At 37.2% G+C, this 15,823-nt stretch overlaps 1 pseudogene; it reads right to left on the reverse strand.

The window, feature by feature from the left end:
- On the reverse strand, positions 1-15,823 carry LOC117500260 (annotated as a pseudogene).

A 15,823-nucleotide genomic window follows, 5' to 3' on the forward strand; every position in this document is an offset into this window, starting at 1 on the left:
TTACACTGATACAACAGGTTCAGGGCTGTCTTCCTCTGCATTCTCTACCAGTTTTTCGGTGTCAACCACACCAGTTTGTGACTTCTCCTTGCTGAAGAACAGCGGGTTGTTAAAGGTGTTTAAGTTGACAGGGATGGATAGGCGATGAGCAAACTTCTTATAGAGGAGGAAGGCAATCATTGCCCCTGTGGCAATCCCAATAATGCTCATCACAACTGCCAAAGCTATGTGGCCATGCTGAAGGGGATCACCTGCTTGCGAAGATTGAAATAGAAGATGATGATGAGCCAAAATAATTGAATCACACTTTTGAGTAAAATTGTAAAGTGAAAGGTGTGTTACTTACGATGTGGTAGTGTTGTTGGTGTGGTTGGTGCTAATACTAGAGAAAAAGGGGAGATTTGACGATTGAACACCAAAATCTGACACAATATCAGCCTAACAGTGACCAAAACTGACGGACTGGAACCAGATTCAATGTTGTCCATAACAAATGCATGTTTTCCTGTGTAATGGGTTATTATAGAATTCAACCACCTAGTTTGTCAACTTTTATAACTTTGTGACAGTATACCATGGGATGACCAAACACTTTTTAGTGCACAACTATAAGGACAATGCATACTCACATATTCTGCTCACCTACAAAATCACACTATTTCTACAAGTTGGGAGGGCACAAGATGGGGCAATTACATGATTACATATGTTAACGTTTGTTGTTGTCAGATGGAACAGTGAAGTCAGTGTCTGGCACATTTCCAGTAGCTAATAAGCGGAAGGCAAGTCTTAAACAAACAGAAAGCTGTGGTCGGTCAGTCACTATTATTGCATTATTTGAGTCTGATCTTGGCATTATAAAAAAAATCAATACAATGCACACCAAAGAGTCCAAATAGGAACAAATATTTTACCTTGGGGTGTTTTGCAGATGTATGGTCTTCTAAACCTCTGATCGCTTGTCTTCCATGTCCCGTCTGAAGTACTAATCCCTCCGTGGCTGCCATCATCAGGTTGATCTTCATCCCAATAAGTGTAGTCCATGATTGTTTTGTCTAACCACAACCACTCCCCTAGAGACACATTTTTATAATACTTTGTTTATACCAGGTGCTTTTTCTTTCTCAATACTTTACATGAAACAATAACCAAACGTTGTGAACAACAGCTTATGAGAAAGAAGAATTTTAAAATGTATCATTTTAAAACAGTTTGATGGATGTATAAATGTACCTTTGTGAGTTTTAAACAGGCCAATCCAGAACGAGCTGTGGCTGTCTTTAAATATGTGTGCGTTGCTTTGAATGAAGTCTTGCTCAAAGGGATGTTCAATACTGGCTAGTGATCCACCTTTACAAAATAAAAGAGTAGTCGTTACTGAGAGCTACATCCATTTTAGTCTCATATCTTAGACTATCCACAAAAATGACTTACCATGTCTTAAACAGCTGGCAGATGCATCTCCCCACTCTTTACTTTCTGAGAAAAATTTGTAACAGTGTCCGTGAAATGGTAACCAGTTGTTCTTCCCGCCTGTGTTGAATGCATCTGAGTCTTCAGGGCAAATGCCTGTGAAAACACTTGGCTCTGTTGGTGGCACATCTGTAATTGAGAGAGACAATAATGACACTGGAGTCTACTAATTAAATATTTTCACACTCTCAAATCCAGTGAATCCAAAAATCCCTGTATGTATGTCACATAACTCAAACACACGGTAAACGCGTACAATCCATTTATTTTATAATTCGAGTGTCTTTATAAACAGCGATTTGTGTCAAAATGTTTAAATATTTAAATTATACCCCAAACGGTTAAGCACGGGAGGTATTCTGACATTTACAGGTTGATCATTTAATGTTGAAACAAGTTGGCATTTAGGATGAGTTGTACATTCATTAATTCAAATAAACATTAGTTGTTGTACCTGTAGACTTCATGCAAACACTGTTCATGATCTGCTTGCAGTCAGCGGTCTTCCATTTTCCATCCACATCCACGTAGACACAAGGTCTGTCCCTGCTCGGTTCATTTTTGCCCCAGTGAGAAAATGTCAGGAACCAGCCATCAATATATCTGAAATACCCATTGGTCTGAAAGCAAAGAATTGCCTTACACTTTTGTACAGCCATTTATGGTCCCTAAAGGGTGATTCCTGATGTATTTGGTGATCCCCTGACTTACATTTTGTATCCACTATGAGCTTGACATTTGTGATTTTGAGTAAACTGTGTAATGTATTTCTTACGTAATTTCATGTTGACCTCAGAACAAATTGCAATAGCTTTGGTGATCCTTATATAACCCAATGCCTGGCAATCAAGCAGCCATGAGCCACACCTGTATTTTGGTTATCATTTTTACAGAGGTTTGTGGTAATAAGCACAATCCCTTTGCTTTGCCTTGTGCTTTTTTTTTTAAAGGCTTTCAGCACTGTACCTGATTTTTGTTCAGTCCAATCCACAGAGGAGCTTTAAGATTCAAAGCCAGCAGCTCAACATACGCCTGTGACCAATTGTTTCGCAGGCTAACCAGTCTGGCACCATCATCTTCACAATGCTTTTTGGCTGCATCCCAGCTCATATTTTGAGTCACAACCTTTACAGAGTCATTTAATATTTTGACATAGTCACTGGAAGTCGTTGGTTCAGCGGAGTCTCGGAAAGAAGGATCTGTTGAGGGTGAGAAATACGATGGAATGAAATGTAGTTTTTCATTAAGATCATACCATAGTTGTGAAGATGCTTTTCCTCCCTAAACTTGCAATAACAGATTTTTTTAATTTGTGGACAGCGGATATATGTTTTGAAGACAGCATCACATTTAAGTTGATATGGCAAACTTGTTAACCAATAGTTAATAGTTTATCCAGGGAAGCTGGAGTTTCAATAAATATATCGGTAGGTTTATTGCAACCTTGTCTCTTTTTTCCGTGATTTAATTCATATTAATCATAAAACATTTTAGTTATGGCTGCTTTAAGAAACGTACAAGAAAAACTCTTAACAAAATATTCCAATATTTGAGTACTAAAGTAAAGCTAGAAAATGAACTCACCAACACTTTTAAGACATACAAATCCATTGGTGTCATTGCAAGACTTTCCAATCCATTTCCCAATACCAAAGGAAGAATTGGTTGTGATCACAGCACATTGTTCCTGGTTAAGCACAAATTGTGATTAGTTAAGAGAAGAGAAAACTGTGTCAGGATACAATTTAAAGAGGCATTACAATATTTTTTTATTTACAAAAATGCAGCAAATAAAACATGCACTGGTTAAAATCTAAGTTCCAATCATTTGAAATTGATATGACATAAATGATTTGCTTCCCCTTTATTTATAATTTAAGAACATTTCTTTCACGTACTGTAGCCACAGGTCAATCTTTCAACATATATATTAGATACAGAGTTATTTTAGCAACTTAGTACAGTCGTCTAAGTGTTAAGCGTGTGGGGGCTGCTCTGCTTTAAAAAGCCATTGGGTCTTTGTTCTTAACTTTAAGGGAAAATATTCCACCCTTTTTGTGTACTAGTCTAGTGCATTACCAGTGAAGCATGCCTGTTCAGAAGAGGCTAAATGCTTGACCTATGGTATTGCTGCTAGCTGCTTTCTCACATGGGCTCATCCAAGCAACTTCACACTCAGCTAAATATAAAATGCTAAGTACTAAGTATTATTATCCATTAAAACTATTCATCAATATATTAAAGGCAAAAACTGTAAGTAAAAATAAGTAGCATACATTGTGATGGTAATGCTTTTCTTTCACTCTTTAATAAAAATAGTGTTTTTCCTGTGATAAATAATAGATATACTTCAGAAAAGTTTTTTGAGTACATCTTCTACCACTATCAATAATTTCAAATTAAATATGAAAAGTAATGCAGGACATCTTTTACTAGGGGGCCCAAGTCCCAACTACGATGGTCTCCAGGAAATTGGCCAAATAACACAATCAGTTGTGTGCTTTGTCGTAACCATTGCGCTTATCAAGTAGAGCATCGATTATTGTTTTTCTGAAGTATTTAGCTGCCGTTAAGGCTGTTGATGTTATGATTAAGTATCAAGTAGTACCTCAGGGGAATACAGTGATACTTATTGGGGAATAAACAAAACAGCGCGGCTAAATAACTGTCACACTAGTGATGCACACTGCATCCACCAGACTATAGGCACACACGAGTTGAATCAAGGGAAGTGAACAATGTAAGTGTAGTCCAGTTTTAAAGTAAATTATCGCGCATTCCATGATATCACTTAGGTGTATCTATTTAACAAATGTATATTAAGAATCTGTGATTTTAAGATAATCATTATCAATTTAAGTTAGTATTACCAGCTTCCATGTCACCATCATCCATTTAACATTATTAAAATGGATCCATACAGCTTCCAGTTAGCAGCAAAAGTGAACTGCAGTCAATAAGATGCAGGCGACATGTCGGTACAACACTAACACTGTACCCCCCTGCCACAAGAATTGCTGTTCTCTTGAGTTCAACTATATTCATATTAAATTATTATCACATTACCAATATCTAACAAATTTGACACTGCACGTTATTTGGTCCTGGGCAACACACCAGCAACGTTTTAGGCAGACCAGATGAGTGGTTCTAAAAGAATACAAAGGATATATACCCACACACAGACACAGACTCCTTGCTTACTAGTTGGATGTCTAGTTACTTTTGATTGTAAATGTATTCAATTAAAGCAAATAATTCCTCAGTGCTTTCTATTTTGCCCAAATAGGCTACGTTCTCCTGCTCTATGAGCTTTGCTGACAGTGTCTACATGGATGTATTTGTTAAAAACTTCGGACTCTTTAAAAACGTCTTACCATTCGTGATATTCGAAGTATTTCCAATAATCTTTGATGATCCCGGTGAACCTGCAATGTTAACCCAGATATGAATTATTTTTGTAATAAATGTATTTGTCTCAGGACTACTAAAGATTGTGTTTCAATAATTAATAATTGTAAACAGTTAGGCCTCAATTAAATTTGAACACGTTACCCAATGTAGTCGAAGAAACCTGTTCCGGAAACTCTAAAATGGAAAATCAGACAATAGAGAAATTAGATGTAAAATCTTTATAAAAACACACACAATTGATCACAAGGGCACACTCGCATTATAACACTACTTTTTGTTTCTGTCCACTTACTTCCAAATCCAAGTTCACATATTGCCTTGGTTGCCCATCAGTCCAATAAAATGCTTCCCGATATGATCTGCGTAAACCAATCCAAAGGTCTGTAGTAGGTGTGTCAGCCATTTGAGTTATCAAAAACACTGAAAATGTAACAAAATGACTTTAAGATCAAATATTTTCATGAAAGATTAACTCCTGTAGATGAACCTCAAATTGCTGTACTTCAGGATGTGCACTGTTCTGTTTTTGACATGTAGGTCTATTACAAAGAGGACAACAACAGAATGCAGTGCCCCTCACACATCACTATCAATAGTATAGAGCTTGATAAAACCACTCTATTTTGGTGAACAGCACCTCAAGAGGCTGCCAGCTTTAGATTTGTTGTACATCGTAAAGACATGAGACACTTCAACTTCTTAAAATGTTCATCTACTGTATAGAGTGCCACAGTGACGCGTCCTAAAACCCGGAAGTAAACTCCTTCCGGTTCCCTCGACAAAAAAGCAATGCAATTTCTCCATAGGATTTTGGAAAATAGCTCGAAATAAGGTCTGTGGTTGACACACATTTAAGAGACAGGTCACGTTTTGTTCAGCCGGATAATCTCCACATGTCTACCCATCTTTTATAATTTTCGAATCATAAATCTAGTCGCCAGAAGCAAAATGCTAACGTTATGCTATAAACAAACTACAGCAGGGTCGCTGCTTCAACGTCACGCCAACTTAAGATCCATATTCAAAAATACAGATTCAAACTTGTACAAGTTGAAGCGTTTGTTTTAACAGTTTGCAGGAGGCAGGTACTTGCTTTCAAGCAGAACAGGGGCACACAAACTTAGCGGGAGTGTTTACGTGTTCGGTGTAATGACGTACAATGGCCTCGACAACTTCTGTAGTCCTATTCAGCCACTTGTTAACAACCATCGTTTTTCAGACACGTAAACTCTTCAAAAATCACTGCTGATGTATTTTATGTCGTAGAACAAAACGTGATCCGTCTCTTAAATGTGTGTCAACCACAGACCTTATTTCGAGCTATTTTCCAAAATCTTATGGAGAAATTGCATTGCTTTTTTGTCGAGGGAACCGGAAGTGGTAAAATGCTAACTTACTTCCGGATTTTAAGACGCGTCACTGTGGCACTCTATACAAAGTTTTGTAATAGGGTGATTACATAACCTCCTGCCTCACAACCATCACAAATGTCCAATGTAATCTTGGCATATGTATGCTGTATCTTTGTCACCTGCCATCTCATGCAATAAATTATCCTGACCATTAACACAAAATAATTTAAAAGACCGGCGGCTATATTACCAGGGGTAAAAAAAGTGAAAACAAACCTTCCACGTGTCTTGAGGATATAGAGGCCAAGTTTCCACCCATAGCTTTGCATTGTTTCCTTGCCCCGTTCCATGTTTCTTTTTGGTCTTTATTGATGCTGTAACACTAGAGGTAAGGAATAATAAGATAATTTTCCCCAATTAAAATACACTTAATACTGGCACTCAAACAGTGTCATATGTTGCACATTGATTCCAATTGTACATGAGAAAACAGCTCAATCTCGAAAGAGCACCAGATAAAAATGTACAACCTTTTATATATTTAAAAAAAACAATGCTGTCCATCAAAGGCCAATATCAATGCAAGCACTGAGAGGTAAATGATGTTCTACTTGAGGTGTATTCCAGAGCATTCAACACAACAGGTTTAAATGCTTAAAGTTATCTCTGACCTTATGGTTAAGTTGTTTCCAGTGGGGTGGGCAACCACCTTTAGGGGCAACTGTGGGGGCCACCGTTGTGTTGGCAGGTGGTGAGCCACTGCGTTTACAAATGGAGCAGTACTCAAACCCGCAATTGTAATTATGCCAGAACCCTGTGAACCAATCCGAGACATGAAAATGTGAGCAAAATACAATGTGCTTTTTCAAAATAAAATAGTAAAAGTCAATTTTTTTCGAAATGTTCAAAAATGAAACCTAAATGTAAGTCAGGCTCTTTAGTGCGATCAATTTCAGTAATTTCCCTTCTGCTATGTATAACAGTTTTTTATCAGTAATGGTACGGTTTGCCATTCCTAGGCTAGATTCTAAATACCTACTTAAGAACAAGGAATTATTCTAGTCCCAATTGGCTTGCAAAAAAACATGAATCAGGTGCCAAAACTTCCCCTCTAGATGGACATGTATCTGCCAATAGATTGTCGCCCACCTGTTGACAAAGTAGCTTCTCAACGAATTCTTGCTCTATTAAACTGCACGTGCTGTTATGACGTGTTGCTGAATAATCCAAGACTGAAATCTTAAGGATTACAATTTCAATGCTTGAATTTCCCATTTGCATAACGTCAGTTAAGGTGAATGTATCAGTTCACTCACCGGTTGAATAGCCCATGGTGGCGCAGTTCTCATCATGATACTTGAAATCAGGCTGACCTTCATTCCAACTTTGAAACAAAACTGGAGAACTATCCATCCACCTTTAAGTAACATAAACAAACCGAATGTTGTCAAAAACAAATACATTTTCAGTGATGTCCCTGGGTGGTCAATGTAAATGTTTACAATGTGTAAAGGTTTTAATTCGTTAATGCAATCTATTATGGTTATTCACATTTAAACACACATCAAATTATTAGGAAATAAATCATAGTAATTGTATTTGAATATTTATTTTGATTAAAAATGATTAAGATAAGATTATGATTTTAAATGGTTCAATAAATAATGAGAAACTTAGTCAGTATCTCTGCTAGGTCTAAAATGAAAGCCAAATTCAACAATAAGTTACAGAAATGCTATCGACTTAGATAATATATCCTTTGTGTTTGTATTAATTACACCCTTGTAATCAAGTAATTATTCTTGGAACCCATATTACATTTTTCTTTATTATTTGTATTTCATCCATACTCACTCATATGTTCCATCAAGGTCAACATCCAGGCCTATCCAGTAAGAACTTTGACTTTTGGACATCTACACACAGACCGAGGTTAATTACCAGTAGAACCTACATTTCAGTTAAATGTAAATGCCGTAGTTGTTGTACTTTAATTGATAATCTCTTAGTTTAATGTAGTCGAGATGTCACTGCTTACCTGATTCCACAAAAAGACCCTTTCAGCTTCGCTGTCGATTGTTACTAAGTCCCCATGCCTCTGTTGGCAGAAGCGACGAGCTTTTTCCATGGCCATCTTCTTGTTGTTAATATAATATTGAGTTCCATTCCATTCTAGCCACCCATCTGAGGTCTTGTTGTAGTCTGAAAACATGTCAGAAAGATAAAAATGTATCTCTAATATAACTATAATATTTTTAATTGGTTGCTTTTGTGTATGAAGTCTGATAGCAGTTTAGATTTAAAGGTAATACAGCACCTGCCACATGGTAACTTCAACAATATTTCTTTAGAATAGATAATAATTCTGATGACTTTTACAAGAGCAAATACACTCATTTTCATGTGTTGATATTTGGGTGATTAAGGCACTAGTTTCCATAAACCAATGATCGCACATTGCAACTAAATGTCAAATAAAAATTGGGACGCCAAAAAATAAAAAATTGAGCTATACAATTTTAATATAATTTATGCAATCTGAGTTAAAGGTGTATCTCATCATTCATGCAAAAACACCTGCCAAATGTATGAGTTTATATTTGTATCAAGTACTACAACGGTTATATTGTACCACTGACAATTGAAAAAAACCGAATTTACACAGCGTTTTAGTGAAACTAACCATTATAGAATATAAATTCCCTTTTGTGTGCTGTTTTTTTTTGGAGAGCAAAGGACAATTGACTGATTGTATCTATATTAAAAAGCAGCATGAAGCAAAACATGGATCTTAATTTAAATTGTACTTCAATAATCGTATTTCCATATATATCACATTATGCACCCACTTACCAGGGATGACAGAGTCTGGAGGCGGCTTTGGAGTTGCTCCTGTTAGGGCATGGATAAACAAAATATATTTTTAGTATAAAAGTGATAGTGAGAACTTTTGGTTTGATAAATTGCATTTTCCTCAACACATTTAATGAAGACTTTACTGAAAAACAACTACTTTCAACAAATGTCTCAAAAGAACACACTTTTTCTTTATAACCAATGTAACCAAATGACCATGCATTACCTGTACGGATCTGACATAGCCATTGATTATTCTTCTCACAGTTCACATCACTCCAAGACCCAGACCTATGCTTAAGATATGTTCTGAATTCAGCACAAGATTCCACATTGTTTTTATTGTTTGGCTCTCCATCCTGCCAGTGTAGGAAGTTCACCTGAAAACAGAAACAAACAATTGACTGACAAAAGGATTTATTTGTAATTTAATTGAGTTGAATTAACTAACTATGATACACTCAGCCATTGTAGAAGAAGAAGATGTTTAACTCACTGGAGACCCATCGCTCCATACGTAGCCCGTGACTGGGTCTGGAGCACTAAGTCCAATCCAGACTGTTCCAGAGACACTGTATAATGGACGGACTCATATTAATGATTTAAATATGCAACCTGTTAAATGTTTTAGCAACACACTTTTTTTGTTATCTTATTATGCTGACCAAATGCTCTCCTAAACACTATTTGTATCACTTTGAATCCAGTTTTGTACTTTTCATATTATTTGATTTATTTGTTTTTCATTTACCATAGGCTACAAAGCTAGATTTTCTGTCAATGATAACGTTTACCACCTGATTTTAACCATGACAAACAGGGAAGAATTTAAAGCATTTAAAAAGAATGACAGTAATCTTTGATGCAAGTAGCGTGTGATTGAGACTGGAAATGGTATCTATTACAGCTATGATTGAATGAGACCAGGTCATACTGTACCTTTTCACAAAGGTTAGCTCAAGACCGCTGTGGATGCTGAGCAGGTCTCCTCCGATAGTCCTGCAATAATCTCTTGCGTCATACCAGGTCCTTTTGCTTTCTGATGGCTCTGAAAACAACTTCAAACAAGGCAGGAAGTTCAACTGTCAACTGATGTCTAGTGGTCTTGTAGTTTGTGTCAATTTCTCTGCTTTATTTTGCTTTTCACTGCAATGCAATTTATTGTCAACATCAGCACTGGAATTACTGGAGGAAGTAAGGGCCACATTTGGTATTGTGAGTAATTTTCGTTAATTAGGTGTTAAGGGATTCAAGATTAATCACATGTTAACAATGTTGACAAGTCATTACGTTTTACAATATCATGCATTCCTTTGTGAATCAGGTGCAATGCAATGCAGGCACTTGTTTCACTTATTTTAAAATTGTGTTGGATTCTACCTTATAGCAAAATTGTCTGACTCCGATTGGAGTCCAGCCGTCGGCACACTTGAGAGGGGCTTGAGTGGGTGGAGCAGGGGTTAAAACTGCCCCCTCTGCCAGATGTTTACAGATGTATTTCTCCTTATTGATGCAGGGCAGCACATCCCAGAGGCCAGCAAAAACCCCTGTCGTCATGGCAACACACCCCTGTTGAGGAAGAAATGGTAAAATATCAGTTGTGAATCCATTTTCATCTTACAGATGGATTTAAAAATGTCACCATACCTGGCATTTCAGCATTCCAGTGAGTAAACCTCACTGAGTTGGCATTGGTCCACACAAATTGATCAATGTCATTCTGGTTTGAGAGGCCCAGCCAGAAGTATTTCTCTGGTCTCAACCCAACCAAGCTGACGAGGAAGGCATTATCCACTCTGGAAACATTTACACATTTAGGGTCGCAGGAATTCTCATGAAGATGTACAGAAACAAACATTGTTGTTTGAGTATTTTTACCCATTTGAAACATCAGCTAAGTAGGAATCTGATGTCTTGCAGTCATTTTTGGCTTCATCAAATGTCTTTGTCTCTGTTCCTACAAAGTAGCAGTAGGAGCCGTGTCTTTTCCAACCCTGGGACGTAGGGGAATAGAAGTGGGAAGATGTGTTGTCTTAAAAGAATACATTTCCAGAGAACACAAAGCAAAAAAAACATGACCGCAATATGTCTTCAGTGATTTGACATGGTTGCTTATTCATTGAGTATTTCAAACTTTGATTCCTGGCTTTCACTTTCCAATTTTTTTTCTCTCTTGGAACAAAAAGTAACTGTCCTATTTACTCAAATGATTCGGTTATGAACAGAGGCGTTCAGCACGCTTGCTTGCGCCATCAGTATATTGTAGCCTATGTTCTTGATCTACGGATGGCTTAAATTGTGTACATTTTAACATGGCCTTCCAAGCTACAGTATGTGAAGCAGTGCTTGGGCCTACCAATAAGTATCATCATGTTATTTACTTTCAAATGAATATTGTCCTTTCTCAAGAAACAAAACCAAGGATCTAATTGAACTTTCTTTACTTGAATGTTGAAGTTCCGTCTTGTGGAAACAAATTTCCACAAGACGGTTTTGAGGTACAATGCCGGGCGTTGTATGATAACATTCAGTGTTTAACTTTTGTACCCACCCATATACAAAAATGTTTTATATAAGAAGAAAAACAAAGGGTCACTTACAGTTTTGCAGCCTACATCCTGCACCACTTCATCTCCAGAGGGTTGAGAGGCACTCATCTTCATACAAATGAAGCCATGTTTCTCATCACACACACGGTCAGCCCAGTTCCCATTCTGAAAGATAAAGGCACACAAACATTTATTTTTTTGCACTGCAGTGAAGTCATTTATTGCAACCTTTTCAACAAAATGTTCCTTGTAAGATCAGCAGTTGTGTTCGATATGCTATTATAGATTCCAGGTGCTAATGTACAGGCTACGTTACACATTACTGTCAATAATAGGCTGCTGGTTGTAAAGTTTGCACAATTTGCTGAATTGTTTTAAATCAGGTTAGTTTAATGATTTTATCACCAAAACAAATAATGATACTTTTTCAAGAGGCTAGCAAGTGTAACGTATCCACATGGAGCTCCTTACTGTACCTCTCCCCTGATGAGAACACAGTCCTCTGCGTCAGAAAAGACGGCAGGTTTACCAAGCTCCCAGCTGGTGAAGGTGACAGCAGAGTGGTCAATCCAGTCAAACAGCCTCTCTGTCTTTTTATCATTCAGTCCAATCCAAAGCTCATCAGTGGATGCTGCAAACATGGAGAGAAAAAAGACACCTTTCACTCAACTGCCTATGAAATATCATTATTGTGGAGCTCTGCTCTACTTGGTATGCGTGCAACTCCTCATTGTTATTAAGAGATGCTTACTGGCCCAGAAATCTGTGTGCAATGTTGGCAAGTTGTAATTCTCTAGATGGCTGAGACTGTGATGCTCATCACAAACCAGAACACAAAGCTATATGTTGAGAAACAAATTATTTGTCTTGAATCAATACCATTAGGTGGGAAGGTAATGGTACGTTTTGTGCCAGTGAAAAGTTTTGATCTCTCAGGTGTATTGCTCTTTGCAAACTCTTATTTTTGAAGCTCACTAATTATTTATTTTCCTCACCATAGCCGAGTTGAGAGATGACAAAGCTTTGGTCCTCCACATTGCGGATGCTCACTAAGTCGCCTCCTTCTTTGCGGCACACTTGCTGAGCATCAGACCATTTTTTCTGAGCTCGGTTAAGGTGGAAACAGTGGCCATTGTAGGGAATCCAAGGTCTTGAACAAAATCCCTTCTCTGCAGCAGATCAAGAAATATACGGACTGAGTCAATGATATACATTTAACCAAAGACATTATATTAACACACAAAATGGTTGAAAGGTATTTGTTTGTTTTGTTTACCTGTAGTAGGAGGAGTCGCAGCTCTTTCACTGTAGCAGATGTACCCTAGTTTCTTTGTGCATGTTGAACTTTGCCACAAGTACTGCACAGCAGGATCAACAATTCCACAGTCGTGTCCAGGATTAGGAAGTGGATGTCCTAAAACAAGAGGATGGTTACCTCGACATGTCAGTTCTCACATATGTCTTGGATCAAACAAGCTTTATTTTTAAGAAAGATTCTATAAAATGACAATATTATAAATCACAGGCTTACAAAAATCATTGCACTGATTATTTTTTAAAGTGGAACGGGCATTTCGGGGACACAGCAGACCTATTTTTATTGTATATGGTGCTAAGCTTAGATCTAAAATGCACTGGAAATGAATATGTATGTGTGACTTTATAAATATGAAAAATATTGTGCACACTAAGATGAACAGAATCAAATGCAAACAGCAAGGAAAGCGCCTCTTTGATAAATAAATGTACTGTTATCATAAGTCTTTCATCTAAACTGCTCAAGAGATTAAAATACTCAGTTTCAATATTTATCCAAGCAAAAATTATAGCAGTTTTACAACTGACTGGCAATCTGTTGTGTATAAAGTACAAAACTGCAGTATATACGAGATGCAGAAATCTTAGCATCATACGATTAGCACTACAAAGTATTGAGGTGGAAAAGAAAACTTACCAGAGTCCCAGTTCAGATAACGGAAAGGCCTCCCGTTAGACCAGTGCCAGCCATGCTCTGGGTTCTTGATCAGCCCGGTCCAAAGCTTGTCCCCCTGTCCCCCGCCCTCTCGCCCTAGCAGTGCTGTGAGTTATCGTGTTTTTGATTATGCGAATGTGGAAAGCACAGGAAGAAAAGATGATACTTAAAAAAATGGGTACGGCTCAAACATTAATCACAAGTCTGACTATTGTCCCAACTAGTCACAACTCCAATTAATTTCTTTGCTCATCTGCATTATATAACCACTTTTAAAACTGCACAGCTCCTACGCTAAAGTTATATATACATATTTTAACACTTATATGTCAAATTTTCACTATTTCCTTTTTGTGTATTTGTATTGCTTTTAAACATTTTTATTTGATAATAGTTTTAAAATACTTTGTATAATATTCTTTCACTTTATTTCACTTTTTGTGTTTATATATGCATAATTGTACAGCTTATGTGTAAACATGGTTCAGATTAAATATAATTATAAAAGAAATGTACTAAGGCATGTATAACAAGCAACGTTTAAGTTAGTGTTCTATGTTAAACTAATGTAAACGTTTTCTTATATCAAGTAGATATTGTTAAATATTAAAGTTAGTGTCAGCTTACCTGTGAGGTAGGCCTGTTGGTGGGGATCGGTGATGCTCAGCAGGGAAGACGCCTGCTGCTTGCAGCTGGCTTCAGCCTGGGCCCAAGTCAGAGCTGACTGTGTGTTGAGCTGGTAATATGCTCCTGTAGTAATGTGTTTATTCCAGTGTTCTTTGGCTGCATACACAAACAGAATAGGCAAATGCTTTTCAAAATGTAAAATGGACTGCATTTAAACTGCACTTTTCCAGTCTTTAAGACCCCTCAAAGCTCTTTGACAAATACAAGTCTGCATTCACACTCAGAGGCTGCCATACAAGGTGCATCTGCTTAGGGAAACTAACATTCACACATCGTTGGCCATGCCGTTCGGAGCAATTTGGGATTCGGACAACCATTCTCTCATTATAGTAACATAAAACAGGCATTACTTACAGTTAGTTGGGCAATACCCCCAGAGTTGATCATCATATTTAGTTTGAACCGCACACCAAAGTCGGTTTTCTGGGTTATCATCCGTAGTGCATTGAGGGTACCACTTGTCTTTGTACTGGAAGGGGAACATGCAGGGCCTACCATTTGCATTTCCACCAATGGTGAAAAATTCTGAACGGATAAACAAACAAATCAAAGAAAATCTTGAGTATTTCTAATGTACGAAGATATGATGCATTGCTTTACCATTTATGTTGCAAAATACTAGGATGGAATCCATTGCATATATCGGTTTTTATCTTTTTAGTTCTATGTTATTATCCCTCTAAAGATTTACAAATAATTTAAACACTAATTCTTAGTGAGAAATGAGCGTGGACAAGCATTTTATAATGATTTTATACTGTACCTCTGTATGTTCTTGAACAAGCACCACTGGACGTCCCTGAAAGTGTAAGGTGGTTGTTTGGTCCGACTGTTTTAGAGAGAACTGCTGTGTTGTCTGCAGTGAGCTCAATGTAAAGCTCTTGTCCTTTGAGGGCGAGCAATGTCCCGTTCGTGCATTCCCACTTTTGGAGGTCGCTGGTTTCATCACAAACGTAGAGGCTTATTTCACTTCCCACACTTTTCCCCTGGGCTCCTAGGCACTTATATGGCCATTGAACCTGAAGTCTGTCACCATTTGTCCAGCGTACATTATCGCAGTAGTATGGGTTATATTTAACCAAACAAAAACCAGTGTCTTTGTTAGTCAGTTGAAATGGTGAATCTGTAGAAAAATGTGTTTTTAAGAATCAATGTCAGAGCAATGATAAAATACAGAATGAATCAGCAAATGCTATTTCCTCAGTCTTTCATTAGGGTTTTTGTCTAATATAATTTGATGTTGCACTGACAATAATACTGATAATTTTTCAAAAGAATAATCAGAAACTAACATCTTACTTTAAATCACAATTACCTCAATATTGAATTTGAACAAAAACATATGGTAAAGGGTAAAACAGTCCCACATACAGTAGTTATATTGAGCATTGTTAATGACATACCTGCTCTGAAGAAACACACAAAAAGCATAACATTTAAAGTTGGAATACCTTACCATCTAAAGCCAAACTTCGTAATGCTTGGATGAGGAGTACAAAAGCTGTACAAGTTATCTTCAT

This window comes from Trematomus bernacchii, unplaced genomic scaffold (assembly GCF_902827165.1).
Source record: "Trematomus bernacchii unplaced genomic scaffold, fTreBer1.1, whole genome shotgun sequence".
NCBI classification, from domain to species: domain Eukaryota; kingdom Metazoa; phylum Chordata; class Actinopteri; order Perciformes; family Nototheniidae; genus Trematomus; species Trematomus bernacchii.